Source organism: Phyllobates terribilis, unplaced genomic scaffold (assembly GCF_046119375.1).
Source record: "Phyllobates terribilis strain yellow unplaced genomic scaffold, ASM4611937v1 Scaffold_4__5_contigs__length_816908805, whole genome shotgun sequence".
Classification (NCBI taxonomy): Eukaryota; Metazoa; Chordata; class Amphibia; order Anura; family Dendrobatidae; genus Phyllobates; species Phyllobates terribilis.
Window position 1 is genome coordinate 682,466,748 of NW_027362764.1, and position 20,213 is coordinate 682,486,960.

A 20,213-nucleotide genomic window follows, 5' to 3' on the forward strand; every position below is an offset into this window, starting at 1 on the left:
TGCGTGACATTTTTTGGTGGGTAATCTCCTTGAATATTATCCATGCATTTATACCCGCAAAGTCTAAGGCATTTTCAAATGCATGAACAGGCCATCTCCTTGTGCATGTTCGTGTGGTATATTTTCGTGCCATCTGATCCACTACATCTACTCCATATTTTGTTTCATTGTAAAACTTTACCGTTTCTGGAGTTTTTTTAGCGGAATCAGACGCAACAACAACATCTGGATGGACGGAACTCAAAATGACAACATTTTTGTTGGGCTTTCCTTGATCTACTGTAAGTGTAAAATTGTCTTCATTTCTAAACACTTTAGTGTTGTACAATTCCTCTTTCATGGATTTTATTTCTTTAGGCACTTCTCGCCTTATCTTGTTCAGTGTTCCCACGATGGTTGTTCCTTTGCTTTTTAGCTGTTTAGCTAATTTTACTGAAGTAAAATAATTATCGGTTGTAACATTGCGACCTTTTTTCAAAAACGGGTCCAATAACTTCATTACCACATGGTCAGCTAAACGGTCCTCAGCACGGCGTGTGTCATCTTTGCCTAGATAAGGGAAGCCATTTGCCAGATATTTGCTCCTCTTATCAACAGCTAGCCAATATTTGTGGCCATATTTATCTGGTTTGGAAGGCATGTACTGCGTGAATGGACACCTAGTTTTGCTTGGGAAAAGTTGCTCATCCACCGTTATGTATGGGCCAGGTTTGTAACACGCAATACAATTTTCAATAAACCTGTCCCACACAGTAGAAAATAGAGCAAACTTGTCCGTTTGCAGTCTCTCCGATCGAGTAGATTTCTCATCAAATCTGAGAAACCTCATAATTTCAACAAAGCGGTCCCTAGACATTGTCGCTTTGCAAAACGGTATTCCCCAGTCATTACACCAAATACTGCTAATCGAGTGACGGTTCGTGCCAGATATTCCACGAGCATAGAATATCGCAATGAATGCATCTAGCTCCTCATCAGATAGAGTAAACTGTAAATTATTGTTCCTGCATGCTTCTGCAAGCGTACAGTTCTTTATATGTGTCAATATATATGAATCAAAAAATAAACGCCATGCGCTCAAAGGACTATCGATAATGATATTTCTTCTGGCGTATCCTGTAGGGCCAGGTGCTTCTCGAAGAATATTTTGGCTGTCACGCCTACCAGGCAAGTGTTCTCCAATTTCAACAGGTTTCCATTGAATACCATCCGCTGAAACTAGTATTTCTTCAGATTCGCCTTCTCTGGTGTTTGTTGTTGCATTACCTTCGCCGCCATCGTTATCTGTTGTTCTTTCATTTCTGGGACGTTTTGCTGATTTTTTCTGTCCACGACAAGGAGGATGGTCACGAGGCAACATAACTGCATGAGCCCGATCTCCAGTTGATGTGCTTGGAATATCTGTAAAAAAGTTGATGAATATTTAGAATTTTTGTATTGTAAGGGTCCGTGCACACTGGCTGGATTAGCGGCGGAATATCCGACCGGATATTCTCACCACAATCCGGCCCGTACCTGCCCGCTCAGGTACAGAGCGGAGTTTCATACCTGAAGCTCCGCTCCGAACCCCGGGCTGGAGCCGCTGTCTGGGACGGAGCCGTGCTCGCGCGTAAGCAAGCGCTGCTCTGTCCCTGACAGCGGCTCCAGCCCGGGGTTCGGAGCGGAGCTTCAGGCATGAGCGGGCAGGTACGGCCTGTATTGCGGCAAGAATATCCAGATGGCTATTCAGCCAGAATTCTGCTAGTGTGCACAGGCCCTAACTCAGTGTGTGGAAGAACAAATAAATACACATAACTACTTACCTTCTGGATTTGTTCCTTCTGAGTCTTCAGATTCACTTGATATGTTCTGAGGAATGAAATCTTCATCACTGTCAGAATCAAGTACATGTTCCTGCAATTCGGATTCTGATTCATCCTCCGGTATGGATTGCAAAGTAGCCAGAATATCCTGAGGCTTTATCAAACGTCTTCTCTCCATATTCCTCACAAATTCCATAATTCTATATAGTTCCCTGCTGAAAAATAGAAATGAAATGAAAACTAAAAGAAATAATAACTGTTCTGCCACCTTCAAAAGTAGGTGGGCTGAATCAGTTGACAGACAGCTAAACTATTTCATAACAATTCATACCTGTATGAGTCTTCAGAGCTCGTATGTCTGCGTCTGTTCTCTTTGTCTCTTCAGCTGAACTGAAAGTAAAGTTACTATCCAGAATACTGTCTCCTGCTAGGACCTTAGAAAAACACCACCCTTCATTAGCATAAGATAAGAGCCTAGAGTAAACAAGCTATTTTGTTCAGCATTACACAGTAATACAAGCAGGTAAAACACAAGGAAAATGTGAAAAGTTGACATGTAAATTGAACTACATCTATATGAACATCAGGGTAAATAAGACAGTGAAAAAATTATGCACAAAACTTTATAGCAACATTTAGTGACAAAAGGACCTCAAAATATAGTAGGGAGTCAAAATGACTCCCTTCAATAGTTCTTGGTAAATTTTGAAAAAAACGCGCAAATTTTTCACCAAAACTATTTATTCTCACAAAATCTTTTTTCACATCATATTTGAGGAAAAGTCACCGAGTTTCAAGCTGGAATTCTGAAAAATGTAGTCACAGAAGAGAAATAAAAACGAAAGGAGTCAAAATGACTCCATCAGTAGTTCTAGTGTTAATTAAGGTCGGTGTCCGGCAAGGCGCCGTTCCATGCTAGCCGAGCTGGGCAGTAGGGCAAAACGTCATCAAAATAGTCTACAGCACCCGGTGTTCCCAGAAGGTCTCCCATCCAAGTACTAACCAGGCCCAAATCTGCTTAGCTTCCGAGATCAGACGAGATTGGGCATGTTCAGGGGCATGTTCAGGTTGGTGTGGCCAAAGGCAGAGACAAGCCTCTCACTTGCTGCTTTTCTACTTTAAAGTCTGGCTGCCGGCTGCCCTTTCCAGTGCTCAGCAAGACCAGGTCCTTTTGTGCTTTCCCTTCTCTTCAATTTTTTTGCTGGCTTCCTTAAAAGGTCTTGTAGACAGAAGACCCCACTCAGAGCCGCTGAGCTCACTGATCGGCTGCAGCGCTGTCGACGGAACGTCGGCTTCACGACCAATGCCACAGGCCGGGAGCAGAGGCGAGACTCACCGGTAGACCCGGGTAGGGTGAGTAGAGCGCGGTTAGTTGCTTTCTAATAGCCTGCAGCCGGGGATTAAATTTTAATGAAAGGGAACAATCCCTTTGACTGTCTGCAGCGCGCCACACCTAGGAAGCGCACTCTCACACACAAGCCAGCATGCACACGTGCTCGCACGTGACAACACCCCCTATCTGCCCCTACAACCTCTCCGTCACCATGCGTCAGACTCTCCTGCCTGTTTTATGATTTCAGGGCCCTAGCAGGAATCACCCCCCCCTCCCCAATTCCTTCCGCACCTTCCTTGCCTTCCTTGCACTGAGGTTAGCTCTTTGTCAGCCGTCTGGCTTGGTTACACAAGCTTCTTTGCAGAGAAACATGTTACTACTGCCGGCCCTCGCTAGGCGGCCGGCATCCAAAACCTTCCCTGGGCACCTGCTGAAAGCCTGGCCCCTTCACGTCCCCGGGTGCTTTTAACGCCATCATTTCCACATGGCGATCTGCGGAGTCAATAAGCACTCCTAGCCGTGGCAAGGAGCTCGGTGTCAGGCCTGCGTGAAGGCGGCGGGGTAGCGTACTTAGCTGCCAACTGGCTCAGAGGCCTTGGGGCTTCCATCATCTAAGTTACTTAAGGTCGGTGTCCGGCAAGGCGCCGTTCCATGCTAGCCGAGCTGGGCAGTAGGGCAAAACGTCATCAAAATGGTCTACAGCACCTGGTATTCCCAGGAGGTATCCCATCCAAGTACTGTTCGAGCCCAGCCCTGCTTTCCTTCCGAGATCAGACGAGATCAGGCGCATCCAAGGTGGTATGGCCAGTAGACGCTGCTCGATCCATCGCCCGGCCAGCCTTTCTCAGGACTGCTTGGTGGCGAGCAATCTGGCCGTGACGGGGCGGGCTCCGAAGGGTCCATGCAAAGGCTGTGCCGTCACTACACTTGTGGTTTGTTTAGCAGTGATTTACCCGCCGCATCAGGTGTCTTCAAAAATGGCTCGGCGCAGGGTCTCCTGCAGGCTAAACCCTTCATCGCGGTAATGTGACAGAAAGAGCAAGCTGGACCCGTAACTTGGGGGCGGAGCGAGACGTCCAGGGGTGAATGAAGGAAGAGGGTGAGATGGTTGCCAGTGACTTTGAGCTGCTCTTCAGGGGGGAGGGTCGTGTTGCCTGCAAAGGTCTTCTGCTTGGGGTTACCGGTTGTTGCCTCCAGCTACCCGGGAGACGCTGGTCCTGGTGAAAAGTAGCCTAGTATTAAAAGTAAATAAGCAACAATGCTGGAGGCCCACAGTGCTCAGAAGGATGCTGGTATTTTGCAGAGATGAAATAGCGCAAGAGAGAAAGCAAATGAAAAAAAGAAAAGAGAATGAATGTGTGCACTTGTGAAAGCGAATGGAAAAAAGGCATAGAAGAGAGTGCCCCCTGCTGGTGGAAGGAAGGAACAAGCAAAAGCCTACAGCACCTGGTATTCCCAGGCGGTCTCCCATCCAAGTACTAACCAGGCCCAACTCTGCTTAGCTTCTGAGATCAGACGAGATCAAGCGTGTTCAGGGTGGTGTGGCAGTAAGCAATGACAAGCTTCTCACTTGCTGCTTTTCTACTTTGAATTCTGGCTGCCGGCTGCCCTTTCCAGTGCTCAGCAAGACCAGGTCCTTTTGTGCTTTCCCTTCTCTTCAATTTTTTTGCTGGCTTCCTTAAAAGGTCTTGTAGACAGAAGGCCCCACTCAGAGCCGCTGAGCTCACTGATCGGCTGCAGCACTGTCGACGGAACGTCAGCTTTGCGGCCAATGCCACAGGCCGGGAGCAGAGGCGAGACTCACCGGTAGACCCGGGTAGGGTGAGTAGAGCGCGGTTAGTTGCTTTCTAATAGCCTGCAGCCGGGGATTAACTTTTAATGAAAGGGAACAATCCCTTTGACTGTCTGCAGCGCGCCACACCTAGGAAGCGCACTCTCACACATAAGCCAGCATGCACACGTGCTCGCACGTGACAACACCCCCTATCTGCCCCTACAACCTCTCCGTCACCATGCGTCAGACTCTCCTGCCTGTTTTATGATTTCAGGGCCCTAGCAGGAATCACCCCCCCCTCCCCAATTCCTTCCTTGCCTTACTTGCACTGAGGTTAGCTCTTTGTCAGCCATCTGGCTTGGTTACACAAGCTTCTTTGCAGAGAAACATGTTACTTCTGCTGGCCCTCGCTAGGCGGCCGGCATCCAAAACCTTCCCTGGGCACCTGCTGTAATCCTGGCCCCTTCACGGCCCCGGGTGCTTTTAACGCCATCATTTCCACACGGCGAGCTGCGGTGTCAATAGGCACTCCTAGCCGTGGCAAGGAGCTCGGTGTCAGGCCTGCGTGGTAGCGTACTTAGCTGCCAACTTGCTTAGAGGACTTGGGGCTTCCATCATCTAAGTTACTTAAGGTCGGTGTCCGGCAAGTCGCCGTTCCATGCTAGCCGAGCTGGGCAGTAGGGCAAAACGTCATCAAAATGGTTTACAGCACCTGGTGTTCCCAGGAGGTCTCCCATCCAAGTACTGTCTGAGCCCAGCCCTGCTTTGCTTTTGAGATCAGACAAGATCGGGCGTATCCAAGGTGGTATGGCCAGTAGACGCTGCTTGATCTATCGCCCGGCCAGCATTTCTCAGGATCGCTTGGTGGCGAGCAATCTGGCCGTGACGGGGCGGGCTCCGAAGGGTCCATGCAAAGGCTGTGCTGTCCCTACAGGTGTGGTTTGTTTAGCAGTGATTCACCCGCCGCATCAGGTGTCTTCAAAAATGTCTCGGCGCAGGGTCTCCTGCAGGCTAAACCCTTCATCGCAGTAATGTGACAGAAAGAGCAAGCTGGACCCGTAACTTGGGGGCGGAGCGAGACGTCCAGGGGTGAATGAAGGAAGAGGGTGAGATGGTTGCCAGTGACTTTGAGCTGCTCTTCAGGGGGGAGGGTCGTGTTGCCTGCAAAGGTCTTCTGCTTAGGGTTACCGGTGGTTGTCTCCAGCCACGCGGGAGACGCTGGTCTTGGTGAAAAGGAGCCTAGTATTAAAAGTAAAGAAGCAACAATGCTGGAGGCCCACGGTGATCAGAAGGATGCTGGTATTTTGCAGAGATGAAATAGCGCAAGAGAGAAAGCAAATGAAAAAAAGAAAAGAGAATGAATGTGTGCACTTGTGAAAGGGAATGGAAAAAAGGCACAGAAGAGAGTGCCCCCTGCTGGTGGAAGGAAGGAAAAAGCAAAAGCCTACAGCACCTGGCATTCCCAGGCGGTCTCTGTTAAATGGTTAATTATGGAAATTCATTTGGAATGTTAATCGATAATCATTTTTCTGAGTTCTATGCCTCAGCCATCGTGTCTAGTTGACATGCGCTATTTGTGTGTGTATTTTTGGTTCACTACAATATGTAGAACAGGTGTGCCATACGACTGGCTATAAAATCCCATGGTACAGAAAGGGGGGGCTCTCTTGCTCTGCCCACCCCACAAGACACAGAATCTTCATGCTGAGAAGCAGATGACATGTAGGCCTGGACACATGCTGGACAAAGACATGATTTACCAGCCAGGATCCAAGGAAAGATGGGTGAATCTCAACAATTAAGCTAATTATGGACAAATGGACAATTACTTTATAACTAATTATTGTATGTACCTGCTGCAATCTGATTCTTTTTAATGGACAATCCAAGAATAAATAGATACATTTTTTTATAAGAATATCGTGATATTGATACTTTGAGAAGTCCTCAGTAGAAAAAAATAATACAGGAAGAGTATTATTTTACAATGGTGAGCCAGCCAGTCCTGTTTTTTTGTTTTTTAAATTAAGTAAGTGAATTTCTTCCGTGAACAAGGGGGGAGTCCTGACGAGCTGAACAGCTGTTGTTCACGTGTCAGTAAATTCACTAGTTTGTCACGAGAAGCAGAAAGGACCTACAGACTGAGGAAAGACAACAAGCAGAGGTACTAACAAGGATCAGAATCACACAGGAAAAGAATCAGACGAACTGAAGACAGGACGTGCTGATAAAGAGAAGCCAAGGAATCTTAAGGTAAGCAAAATATGGATATAATTTCTTCTTTTGCTAAACAAAGTAATATTAATTTCAAAGTTAATGTAGGAGATGACATAGAAGTTTTGTGGCTCAGTTTATACAAAGAATGTGAATTGCAAAATTTACAGTTAACTTCTAAATTGGTAAATAGAGACAAACAGAAATTGAGAAATATTCTACATTTGGTAGATTTTTTTCATAGTCTTGTGTTAGAGATTTCTAAGCAGGAAAATAGTGTAGAATTGTCAGACGGTGATACTGATTCTGACTGTAATGTGGAAAATGAACAAGAAGTAAGATACGTGTCTGTAACTGAAGGTGACCTTGGGTCTGACCAAGAGACGGACATACAGAAACCTGACATGGGAGGATACATGACTGACATACGAGAAACCGATATACTAGGTGATGTGGGAGGAGACGTGAGTGACGTAGGAGGAACGGACGTACAAGAGCCACTAAAAATATCAGAGAATTCTGGAATTACCCAGGCTCAACTCCAAATTAAAATGAGGAAAAATTTGCTAAAATTATACAAAATCATGCCAAAATATGATGTCAAAATCCATGCCTGTAGAAATTCAGAGACATTTGAGAGCTTCTCTGATAAGTTTGATTTATCCAATGAGGAGAGGAATCAATTATTTAAAATATGGATTCCTGTGACATTGTCCAGACGTTTACATTTAATGCCCTGTGAAAATGATTCTCCTAATGGATGGGAAAATGATTCGGACAGATTAAGATATTTGATTTATTGTGTCACAAAGAATTTTCCCAACATAGAAGATCTGCAGAAACTAAGGATTGATAGGAAGGAATGTACATATACATTCATGTCCATATTTGAACGGTTGTACAAAGCTCTCATCAAAAATGGAAAAGTACAACATATGATAACAACTTTTGTACAAAAATTCAAATTCCTAAATTCAGTTTCCCAAGTTATGGCATCACAAAAAAATTCATTATTTGAATGTGCGCAGATGCTGGATTTTGTTAGAAAACATGAGAATCGTGAAAAGAAAATAAATCAAGCTAAATTTATAAAACCAGGAAAGGTAAAATCTTACCAAAAGCCAATATCAAACTCTCCTAGACTGAGTCATCCCCATAGTGAACTCTATCAAATACGCAGAAGATTTCATATATGTTATAAGCCATATCAGCCAGTGCAAAGATCCATCTCTCCACAGAATGAGTTAATTCTCAGTCAGAACTGTGATTCTCTAAAAAGGAAAATGGCTGAAACTGATGGACAGAGACAGGTGAGACGACCAACTCACAGTGACGTCATGGAATGTGGACAGAAGAACAGGCAGTTCTCTGAGGTTTTGAAGGATAGAAAACTGTCTTTCCTAGATAGGGCGTTCCTGGAGATATTTGAGAGAGACAGAAGATTTGGTTTAGGGAGCGGCTAAGGAAAAACTGTAATTATAATGTTGTATCAAAATGTAATACAATGTCTCAATATTTATTTATAATCTTATACAGTAAAATTGTAGTTACATAGTTTCTAATAGTTCATATATATATATACAGTCATATGAAAAAGTTTGGGCACCCCTATTAATCTTAAGCTTAATGTTTTATAAAAATTGGTGTTTTAGCAACAGCTATTTCAGTTTGATATATGTAATAACTGTTGGATACAGTAATGTTTCTGCCTTGAAATGAGGTTTATTGTACTAACAGAAAATGTGCAATCTGCATTCAAACAAAATTTGACAGGTGCATAAGTATGGGCACCTCACCAGAAAAGTGACATTAATATTTAGTAGATCCTCCTTTTGCAAGAATAACAGCCTCTAGTCGCTTCCTGTAGCTTTTAATGAGTTCCTGGATCCTGGATGAAGGTATTTTTGACCATTCCTCTTTACAAAACAATTCCAGTTCAGTTAAGTTTGATGGTCGCCGAGCATGGACAGCCTCTTCAAATGATCCCACAGATGTTCAATGATATTCAGGTCTGGGGACTGGGATGGCCATTCCAGAACATTGTAATTGTTCCTCTGCATGAATGCCTGAGTAGATTTGGAGCGGTGTTTTGGATCATTGTCTTGCTGAAAGATCCATCCACTGCGTAACTTCAACTTTATCACTGATTCTTGAACACTATTGCCAAGAATCTGCTGATACTGAGTGGAATCCATGCGTCCCTCAACTTTAACAAGATTCCCAGTGCCGGCATTGACCACACAGCCCCAAAGCATGATGGAACCTCCACCAAATTTTACTGTGGGTAGCAAGTGTTTTTCTTGGAATGCTGTGTTTTTTTGCCACCATGCTTAACGCCTTTTTGTATGACCAAACAACTCAATCTTGGTTTCATCAGTCCACAGGACCTTCTTCCAAAAAGAAATAGGCTTCTTCAAATGTGCTTTTGCATACCTCAGCCGACTCTGTTTGTGCGTACTTGCAGAAACGGCTTCTTTCGCATCACTCTCCCATACAGCTTCTCCTTGTGCAAAGTGCGTTGTATAGTTGACCGATGCACAGTGACACCATCTGCAGCAAGTTGATGCTGCAGCTCTCTGGAGGTGGTCTGAGGATTGTCCTTGACTGATCTCACCATTCTTCTTCTCTGCCTTTCTGATGTTTTTCTTGTCCTGACACTTCTGGCCTTAACAAGAACTGTCCCTATGTTCTTCCATTTCCTTACTATGTTCCTCACAGTGGAAACTGACAGGTTAAATCTCTGAGACAGCTTTTTGTATCCTTCCCCTGAACAACTATGTTGAATAATCTTTGTTTTCAGATCATTTGACAGTTGTTTTGAGGAGCCCATGATGCCACTCTTCAGAGGAGATTCAAACAGGAGAACAACTTGCAAGTGGCCACTTTAAGTAGCTTTTCTCATGGTTGCATACACCTGGCTATAAAGTTCAAAGCTCAATGAGGTTACAAAACCAAAAAAAGTGCTTTAGTAAGTCAGTAAAAAGTAGGCAGGAGTATTTAAAACAAGAAAATGATAAGGGTGCCCATACTTATGCACCGGTCAAATTTTGTTTGAATGCAGATTGCACGTTTTCTGTTAGCACAATAAACCTCATTTCAAGGCAGAAACATTACTGTGTCCAACAGTTATTACATATATCAAACTGAAATAGCTGTTGCAAAAACACCAATTTTTATAAAACATTAAGCTTAAGATTAATAGGGGTGCCCAAACTTTTACATATGACTGTATATATATATATATATATATATATATATATATATATATACACTTGTCTAAGTAGAGATTGCGTATAATTGTATTTATATATACGTTTATAAAATATATATATATATATTAATTAATAAATTAGAACTTCATATATATAAATTTAAGTAGCAATATTTTGAATTACATTAGAACCATCCAATATATGTATAAGATATTTAAATAATTCTGTTTCTGTATGAATTTGATATTTAATTTTATTTTCTTATATTTCCTTAGAATTTTCATTCCAAAGCAGGATTTGATCAAAGAACTCTAAAATGGATTTATTTCTTTATTCACACAGGAAGTGAAAAAATTGCATGATTTTAAGTGTATAACATTTTAAAATAATAACAATATATCTAGTTGAACTATAATATATATGTAATACTTATTAATTCTTTTGTGTTGCTAATATTTTCTGTGCATGAAGTGTTCGTGCAAATTAAAGTAGCTTTACAGCATGACGTGTGACAGCTGCGGCCTTTGAACTTTGAGCTAATAGTATAGGATCCCATTTATTCTATTTTCAACTGATGTAACTTAAGACCGGGCAGCCAGTGAAAAAAGAATCTAAGACAAGAGTTTTTTCAAGTGTCTGAAATTCCAGTGACTTACTCTCATATTATATAATATGTACTTGGGGAATATTCAAAGAAATATAAAGATATTCAATTGATATGGCAATGCGCATTAATAAATTGGGATACAACAATTTTGGGTTAAATATATATATATACAGTACAGACCAAAAGTTTGGACACACATTCTCATTTAAAGATTTTTCTGTATTTTCTTGACTATGAAAATTGTACATTCACACTGAGGGCATCAAAACTATGAATTAACACATGTGGAATTATATACTTAACAAAAAAGTGTGAAACAAGTGAAAATATGTCTTATATTCTAGGTTCTTCAAAGTAGCCACCTTTTGCTTTGATGACTGCTTTGCACACTCTTGGCATTCTCTTGATGAGCTTCAAGAGGTAGTCACCGGAAATGGTCTTCCGTCAATCTTGAAGGAGTTCCCAGAGATGCTAAGCACTTGTTGGCCCTTTTGCCTTCACTCTGCGGTCCAGCTCACCCCAAACCATCTCGATTGGGTTCAGGTCTGGTGACTGTGGAGGCCAGGTCATCTGGCCTAGCACCCCATCACTCTCCTTCTTGGTCAAATAGCCCTTACACAGCCTGGAGGTGTATTTGGGGTCATTGTCCTGTTGAAAAATAAATGATGGTCCAACTAAACGCAAACAGGATGGAATAGCATGCCGCTGCAAGATGCTGTGGTAGCCATGCTGGTTCAGTATGCCTTCAATTTTGATTAAATCCCCAACAGTGTCACCATCAAAGCACCCCAACACCATCACACCTCCTCCTCCATTCTTCACGATGGGAACCAGGCATGTAGAGTCCATCCGTTCACCTTTTCTGCGTCGCACAAAGACACGGTGGTTGAAACCAAAGATCTCAAATTTGGACTCATCAGACCAAAGCACAGATTTCCACTGGTCTAATGTACATTCCTTGTGTTTTTTAGCCCAAACAAGTCTCTTCTGCTTGTTGCCTGTCCTTAGCAGTGGTTTCCTAGCAGCTATTTTACCATGAAGGCCTGCTGCACAAAGTCTCCTCTTAACAGTAGTTGAAGAGATGTGTCTGCTGCTAGAACTCTGTGTGGCATTGACCTGGTCTCTAATCTGAGATGCTGTTAACCTGCGATTTCTGAGGCTGGTGACTCGGATAAACTTATCCTCAGAAGCAGAGGAGACTCTTGGTCTTCCTTTCCTGGGGCGGTCCTCATGTGAGCCAGTTTCTTTGTAGCGCTTGATGGTTTTTGCAACTGCACTTGGGGACACTTTCAAAGTTTGCCCAATTTTTCAGATTGACTGACCTTAATTTCTTAATGTAATGATGGCCACTCGTTTTTCTTTACTTAGCTGATTTTTTCTAGCCATAATACAAATTCTAACAGTCTATTCAGTAGGACTATCAGCTGTGTATCCACCAGACTTCTGCACAACACAATTGAAGGTCCCAACCCCATTTATAAGGCAAGAAATCCCACTTATTAAACCTGACAGGGCACACCTGTGAAGTGAAAACCATTTCCGGTGACTACCTCTTGAAGCTCATCAAGAGAATGCCAAGAGTGTGCAAAGCAGTCATCAATGCAAAAGGTGGCTACTTTGAAGAACCTAGAATAGAAGACATATTTTCAGTTGCTTCACACTTTATTGGTTAAGTATATAATTCCACATGTGTTAATTCATAGTTTTGAAGCCTTCAGTGTGAATGTACACTTTTCATAGTCATGAAAATACAGAAAAATCTTTAAATGAGAATGTGTGTCCAAACTTTTGGTCTGTACTGTATATCTAAAACTTCATATGTGGAATGTTTGAGTTGAACAGATCTGTGAATGTCAGAGTGAAGGTGACAGATGAGTAAATCAGCAGCTGCTAAGTGTGATTGATGTGACAGAGGTCTCGTATGTTTGTATGTTTGAAAATAAAAAAATGTTTCTTTATGTGAAGGTACAAAAATATATTTAATTCTGAGGAAATTATAATACATAATTAGGTATTATCTACATATATATATTTCTATATTTCTTTAATAATTATTATTTCTTGATTTAACTAATAGTGGATAAGGGCAACCACACATCAAAATGGTTTACAAAGCAAATTTAAATTTAGAATAATTTTCCACATGATAATATTCTTGAATAACTATAATATTATTTTTAATGGTTACCTAAATAGGTACACACCTCTCTTTAGTCAAATCTATGCTACTCATCGATATGAAATTTATGCACAATATTTCTAGAAGAATAATTATTTTTAATTTGGTTCTGATATATACATAAATTTTATAAAATAATATTTTTGGTATTAAGGGGGAAAATTTGTTTTTGATCCTGATTACATAATCACTTTTGATCAATACTTATTTTCCACACATTTTAATAAAGAAGAAATAATAATAAGGTACTATGGTATAATTAAGAAGGGTATTACATGCAAAGTTGCATAATTTAATATTTTTTGGTGGTACAAGGTTATGACAAATATGAAATCATCCAGATAATGGAGCTATAAGGGTATTTTTTATGGAGAATATAATTACTCTGCATTTGTCATTAAAATTTAAAGGCCTTATTTTTATTTTTATTCTTATTTTTACTCTTAATTTTATTTTTCATTTTTAAAATTTTATTCTTACTTTATACTTCTTATTTTTCTATTTTTTCATTTTTTAATTCTCATTTGATTTTATTTCAGTTCAATATCTCAATTGAGAAAACACATTAATATTTAATAAAGTAATGTCTAATACAAGAGTATTGCTTCATTAAATATATATTGCTAAGGAAAAAAATGTTTACATTTTCTGAGTAAACACAACAATTCATTCATTCATTTATTCATTCATTCATTCATTCATACATTCATATATTTATTCATTTTGGTTCAGGAGTATACATTCTTTGATATTATTGGTTTAATAAAGATATAAAAACTTGTTTTTTCAAAATAGACTGACACCTATGGGTTGGAAAAGGTAATTACACCTATGACATAAAAATGTTCTATCATATGGAGAACTTGATTGATAATGAATTATTATCTATTATTGTTTATTATTCCAAACATAATTTATTTTAATATTTTGATAATAATTAGATGGATATTACTGATTGCTATGGTACGCTGTGATATTATATGTTAGGAAAAACTGCCAGATTTGGTATCAGATTAGGGAATGAAGACTTCAATCAAGACATCGCAATTATGAATTCTATCTTAATAAAGACTTTTAATTTTTATAAATCAAAGAGATTCTCAAAAGTTACAAGAAGAAGCAACTGATATCCGGACGTCTCAGAAGGTAACAGGTGTGAATGCTGAGTGTTTTAATAGACTGTGTCCATTACATACAATACAATTCACACCACTGATCACCAGGACGGCAGAGGACGATGATCCTATATGTACTGTGTTGTGTTTAAGTTTCATCACGTTCCAGTGGTTTCTTATCACCTGCAACGCTTCAATGAAAGCTGGTGAACAGGTAATACCTGGCATATGTGTCCTGTATATAAAGGACTGAGTACTGGTTATGGTGCTATATAAAGCAGGAAAGTGTCAAGTTAACCCTTGCTTTACTGACCAAAGACGTCACATCTGTTCCAAAAGTGAAACGAGACCAGTGCGGACACACGGAAGATTCCAAAGACGATCCAACGTAAGTCCAGGTGACACTGCACAGATATTAAAGCTACATTTCATCCATGGACTTTGTTTTCTTATCAACTGACACACATGATCTTTCTAATAAAGAGTACAGTTTATGGACTGAACAATAATGAACACAATTATGGACTGTACAATATCTACATGCTGTAATTTATTTCAAAGGAGTTTTCATCTAAAGACTGTGTTATAAAAGAACCAAGAAGAAGACGAGACGACGACCCGATGACATCAGATGATGACGATTGAACCCGCGTTTGCTTCAATTTAGATACAGGGAAGTATAATTATACATATTAAATGAATATTAGTCACGGCTTACCATAACATGAATTCACATCATTATATAACAATAATCCGATATTGATACTATTATTACTATTATTATTATTATTATAGAAATTTAATGATATTGCCAAGGAAGAAGGAAAGAAAAAATGATTGATGAATGTATCTTCTTTTGAGAAGTTAAAGTCCTTTTATTCTCAAAAAAGGGGGAAATGTTAAATGGTTAATTATGGAAATTCATTTGGAATGTTAATCGATATTCATTTTTCTGAGTTCTATGCCTCAGCCATCGTGTCTAGTTGACATGCGCTATTTGTGTGTGTATTTTTGGTTCACTACCATATGTAGAACAGGTGTCCATACGACTGGCTATAAAAGCCCATGGTACAGAAAGGGCGGGCTCTCTTGCTCTGCCCACCCCACAAGTCACAGAATCTTCATGCTGAGAAGCAGATGACATGTAGGCCTGGACACATGCTGGACAAAAAGATGATTTACCAGCCAGGATCCAAGGAAAGATGGGTGAATCTCAACAATTAAGCTAATTATGGACAAATGGACAATTACTTTATAACTAATTATTGTATGTACCTGCTGCAATCTGATTCTTTTTAATGGACAATCCAAGAATAAATAGATACATTTTTTATAAGAATATCGTGATATTGATACTTTTAGAAGTCCTCAGTAGAAAAAAATAATACAGGAAGGGTATTATTTTACAGTCTCCCATCCAAGTACTAACAAGACCCGACCCTGCTTAGCTTCCGAGATCAAATGAGATCGGGCGTGTTCAGGGTGGTGTGGCCGTAGGCAGAAACAAGCCTCTCACTTGCTGCTTTTCTACTTTGACGTCTGGCTGCCGGCTGCCCTTTCCAGTGCTCAGCAAGACCAGGTCCTTTTGTGCTTTCCCTTCTCTTCAATTTTTTTGCTGGCTTCCTTAAAAGGTCTTGTAGACACAACGCCCCACTCAGAGCCGCTGAGCTCACTGATCGGCTGCAGCGCTGTCGACGGAACGTCAGCTTCACGGCCAATGCCACAGGCCGGGAGCAGAGGCGAGACTCACCGGTAGACCCGGGTAGGGTGAGTAGAGCGCGGTTAGTTGCTTTCTAATAGGCTGCAGCCGGGGATTAACTTTTAATGAAAGGGAACAATCCCTTTGACTGTCTGCAGCACGCCACACCTAGGAAGCGCACTCTCACACACAAGCCAGCATGCACACGTGCTCGCACGTGACAACACCCCCTATCTGCCCCTACAACCTCTCCGTCACCATGCGTCAGACTCTCCTGCCTGTTTTATGATTTCAGGGCCCTAGCAGGAATCACCCCCTCCCCTCCCCAATTCCTTCCGCACCTTCCTCGCCTTCCTTGCACTGAGGTTAGCTCTTTGTCAGCCGTCTGGCTTGGTTACACATGCTTCTTTGCAGAGAAACATGTTACTTCTGCTGGCATTCGCTAGGCGGCCGGCATCCAAAACCTTTCCTGGGCACCTGCTGAAGGCCTGGCCCCTTCACGGCCCCGGGCGCTTTTAACGCCATCATTTCCACATGGCGAGCTGTGGAGTCAATAACCACTCCTAGCCGTGGCAAGGAGCTCGGTGTCAAGCCTGCGTGGTAGCGTACTTAGCTGCCAACTGGCTCAGAGACCTTGGGGCTTCCATCATCTAAGTTGCTTAAGGTCGGTGTCTGGCAAGGCGCCGTTCCATGCTAGCCGAGCTGGGCAGTAGGGCAAAACGTCATCAAAATAGTCTACAGCACCCGGTGTTCCCAGGAAGTCTCCCATCCAAGTACTGTCCAAGCCCAGCCCTGCTTTGCTTCTGAGATTGGGTGTATCCAAGGTTGTATGGCCAGTAGATGCTGCTCGTTTCATCGCCCGGCCAGCCTTTCTCAGGATCGCTTGGTGGCGAGCAATCTGGCCGTGACGGGGCGGGCTCCGAAGGTTCCATGCAAAGGCTGTGCCGTCCCTACAGGTGTGGTTTGTTTAGCAGTGATTCATCCGCCGCATCAGGTGTCTTCAAAAATGTCTCGGCGCAGGGTCTCCTGCAGGCTAAACCCTTCATCGCGGTAATGTGACAGAAAGAGCAAGCTGGACCCGTAACTTGGGGGCGGAGCGAGACGTCCAGGGGTGAATGAAGGAAGAGGGTGAGATGGTTGCCAGTGACTTTGAGCTGCTCTTCAGGGGGGAGGGTCGTGTTGCCTGCAAAGGTCTTCTGCTTGGGGTTACCGGTGGTTGCCTCCAGCCACCTGGGAGACGCTGGTCCTGGTGAGATGGAGCCTAGTATTAAAAGTAAATAAGCAACAATGCTGGAGGCCCACGGTGATCAGAAGGATGCTGGTATTTTGCAGAGATGAAATAGCGCAAGAGAGAAAGCAAATGAAAAAAAGAAAAGAAAATGAATGTGTGCACTTGTGAAAGGGAATGGAAAAAAGGCATAGAAGAGAGTGCCCCCTGCTGGTGGAAGGAAGGAAAAAGCAAAAGCCTACAGCACCTGGTATTCCCAGGTGGTCTCCCATCCAAGTACTAACCAGGCCCAACCCTGCTTATCTTCCAAGATCAGACAAGATTGGGCGTGTTCAGGGTGGTTTGGCTGTAGGCACAGACAAGCCTCTCACTTGCTGCTTTTCTACTTTGAAGGCTGGCTGCCGATTGCCCTTTCCAGTGCTCAGCAAGACCAGGTCCTTTTTTGCTTTCCCTTCTCTTCAATTTTTTTGCTGGCTTCCTTAAAAGGTCTTGTAGACACAACGCCCCACTCAGAGCCACTGAGCTCACTGATTGGCTGCAGCGCTGTCGACGGAACGTCAGCTTCACAGACAATGCCACAGGCCGGGAGCAGAGGCGAGACTCACCGGTAGACCCGGGTAGGGTGAGTAGAGCGCGGTTAGTTGCTTTCTAATAGCCTGCAGCCGGGGATTAACTTTTAATGAAAGGGAACAATCCCTTTGACTGTCTGCAGCGCGCCACACCTAGGAAGCGCACTCTCACACACAAGCCAGCATGCACACGTGCTCGCACGTGACAACACCCCCTATCTGCCCCTACAACCTCTCCGTCACCATGCGTCATACTCTACTGCCTGTTTTATGATTTCACAGCCCTAGCAGGAATCACCCCCCCCTCCCAAATTCCTTCCTCACCTTCCTTGCCTTCGTTGCACTGAGGTTAGCTCTTTGTCAGCCGTCTGGCTTGGTTACACAAGCTTCTTTGCAGAGAAACATGTTACTTCTGCTGGCCCTCGCTAGGCGGCCGGCATCCAAAACCTTCCCTGGGCACCTGCTGAAAGCCTGGCCCCTTCACGGCCACGGGTGCTTTTAACGCCATCATTTCCACACGGCGAGCTGCGGAGTCAATAAGCACTCCTAGCCGTGGCAAGGAGCTCGGTGTCAGACCTGTGTGAAGGTCGGCGGGGTAGCGTACTTAGCTGCCAAGTGGCTCAGAGGCCTTGGGGCTTCCATCATCTAAGTTACTTAAGGTCGGTGTCCGGCAAGGCGCCATTCCATGCTAGCCGAGCTGGGCAGTAGGGCTAAACGTCATCAAAATGGTCTACAGCACCTGGTGTTCCCAGGAGGTCTCCCATCCAAGTACTGTCCGAGCCCAGCCCTGCTTTGCTTCCGAGATCAGACAAGATCAGGCGTATCCAAGGTGGTATGGCCAGTAGACGCTGCTCGATCCATCGCCCGGCCAGCCTTTCTCAGGATCGCTTGGTGGCGTCCATTTGGCCGTGACGGGGCGGGCTCCGAAGGGTCCATGCAAAGTCTGTGCCGTCCCTACAGGTGTGGTTTATTTAGCAGTGATTCACCCGCCGAATCAGGTGTCTTCAAAAATGGCTCGGCGCAGGGTCTCCAGCACCCTAAACCCTTCATTGCGGTAATGTGACAGAAAGAGCAATCTGGACCCGTAACTTGGGGGCTGAGCGAGACGTCCAGGGGTGAATGAAGGAAGAGGGTGAGATGGTTACCAGTGACTTTGAGCTGCTCTTCAGGGGGGAGGTTCGTGTTGCCTGCAAAGGCCTTCTGCTTGGGGTTACCGGTGGTTGCCTCCAGCCACCCGGGAGACGCTGGTCCTGGTGAAAATGAGCCTAGTATTAAAAGTAAAGAAGCAACAATGCTGGAGGCCCACGGTGATCAGAAGGATGCTGGTATTTTGCAGAGATGAAATAGCGCAAGAGAGAAAGCAAATGAAAAAAAGAAAAGAGAATGAATGTGTGCACTTGTGAAAGGGAATGGAAAAAAGACATAGAAGAGAGTGCCCCCTGCTGGTGGAAGGAAGGAAAAAGCAAAAGCCTACAGCACCTGGCATTCCCAGGCGGTCTCTGTTAAATGGTTAATTATGGAAATTCATTTGGAATGTTAATCGATAATCATTTTTCTGAGTTCTATGCCTCAGCCATCGTGTCTAGATGACATGCGCTATTTGTGTGTGTATTTTTGGTTCACTACCATATGTAGAACAGGTGTCCATACGACTGGCTATAAAAGCCCATGGTACAGAAAGGGGGGGCTCTCTTGCTCTTCCCACCCCACAAGACACAGAATCTTCATGCTGAGAAGCAGATGACACGTAGGCCTGGACACATGTTGGACAAATACATGATTTACCAGCCAGGATCCAAGGAAAGATGGGTGAATCTCAACAATTAAGCTAATTATGGACAAATGGACAATTACTTTATAACTAATTATTGTATGTACCTGCTGCAATCTGATTCTTTTTAATGGACAATCCAAGAATAAATAGATACATTTTTTATAAGAATATCGTGATATTGATACTTTGAGAAGTCCTCAGTAGAAAAAAATAATACAGGAAGAGTATTATTTTACAATGGTGAGCCAGTCAGTCCTGTTTTTTTTTTTTTTAAATTAAGTAAGTGAATTTCTTCCGTGAACAAGGGGGGAGTCCTGACGAGCTGAACAGCTGTTGTTCTCGTGTCAGTAAATTCACTAGTTTGTCACAAGAAGCAGAAAGGACCTACAGACTGAGGAAAGACAGGAAGCAGAGGTACTAACAAGGAACAGAATCACACAGGAAAAGAATCAGACGAACTGAAGACAGGACGTGCTGATAAAGAGAAGCCAAGGAATCTTAAGGTAAGCAAAATATGGATATAATTTCTTCTTTTGCTAAACAAAGTAATATTAATTTCAAAGTTAATGTAGGAGATGACATAGAAGTTTTGTGGCTCAGTTTATACAAAGAATGTGAATTGCAGAATTTACAGTTAACTTCTAAATTGGTAAATAGAGACAAACAGAAATTGAGAAATATTCTACATTTGGTAGATTTTTTTCATA

At 42.8% G+C, this 20,213-nt stretch overlaps 2 non-coding genes and 4 pseudogenes across 2 annotated transcripts; all 6 read right to left on the bottom strand.

Annotated features, from left to right (window-relative positions):
• Positions 1 to 2,756: 2,756 nt before the first annotated feature.
• On the bottom strand, positions 2,757 to 2,887 carry LOC141269520 (5S ribosomal RNA; annotated as a pseudogene).
• Positions 2,888 to 3,828: 941 nt separating this feature from the next.
• LOC141267559 (5S ribosomal RNA) lies at positions 3,829 to 3,948 on the bottom strand (annotated as a pseudogene).
• A 621-nt stretch (positions 3,949 to 4,569) lies between these two features.
• LOC141266499 (5S ribosomal RNA) lies at positions 4,570 to 4,688 on the bottom strand. Its single transcript, XR_012320535.1, has one exon. It is a non-coding gene; the product is annotated as a 5S ribosomal RNA (ribosomal RNA).
• A 921-nt stretch (positions 4,689 to 5,609) lies between these two features.
• Positions 5,610 to 5,729, bottom strand: LOC141269682 (5S ribosomal RNA; annotated as a pseudogene).
• An 11,669-nt stretch (positions 5,730 to 17,398) lies between these two features.
• On the bottom strand, positions 17,399 to 17,517 carry LOC141270226 (5S ribosomal RNA). Its single transcript, XR_012321584.1, has one exon. It is a non-coding gene; the product is annotated as a 5S ribosomal RNA (ribosomal RNA).
• A 942-nt stretch (positions 17,518 to 18,459) lies between these two features.
• LOC141267549 (5S ribosomal RNA) lies at positions 18,460 to 18,579 on the bottom strand (annotated as a pseudogene).
• Positions 18,580 to 20,213: the final 1,634 nt, after the last annotated feature.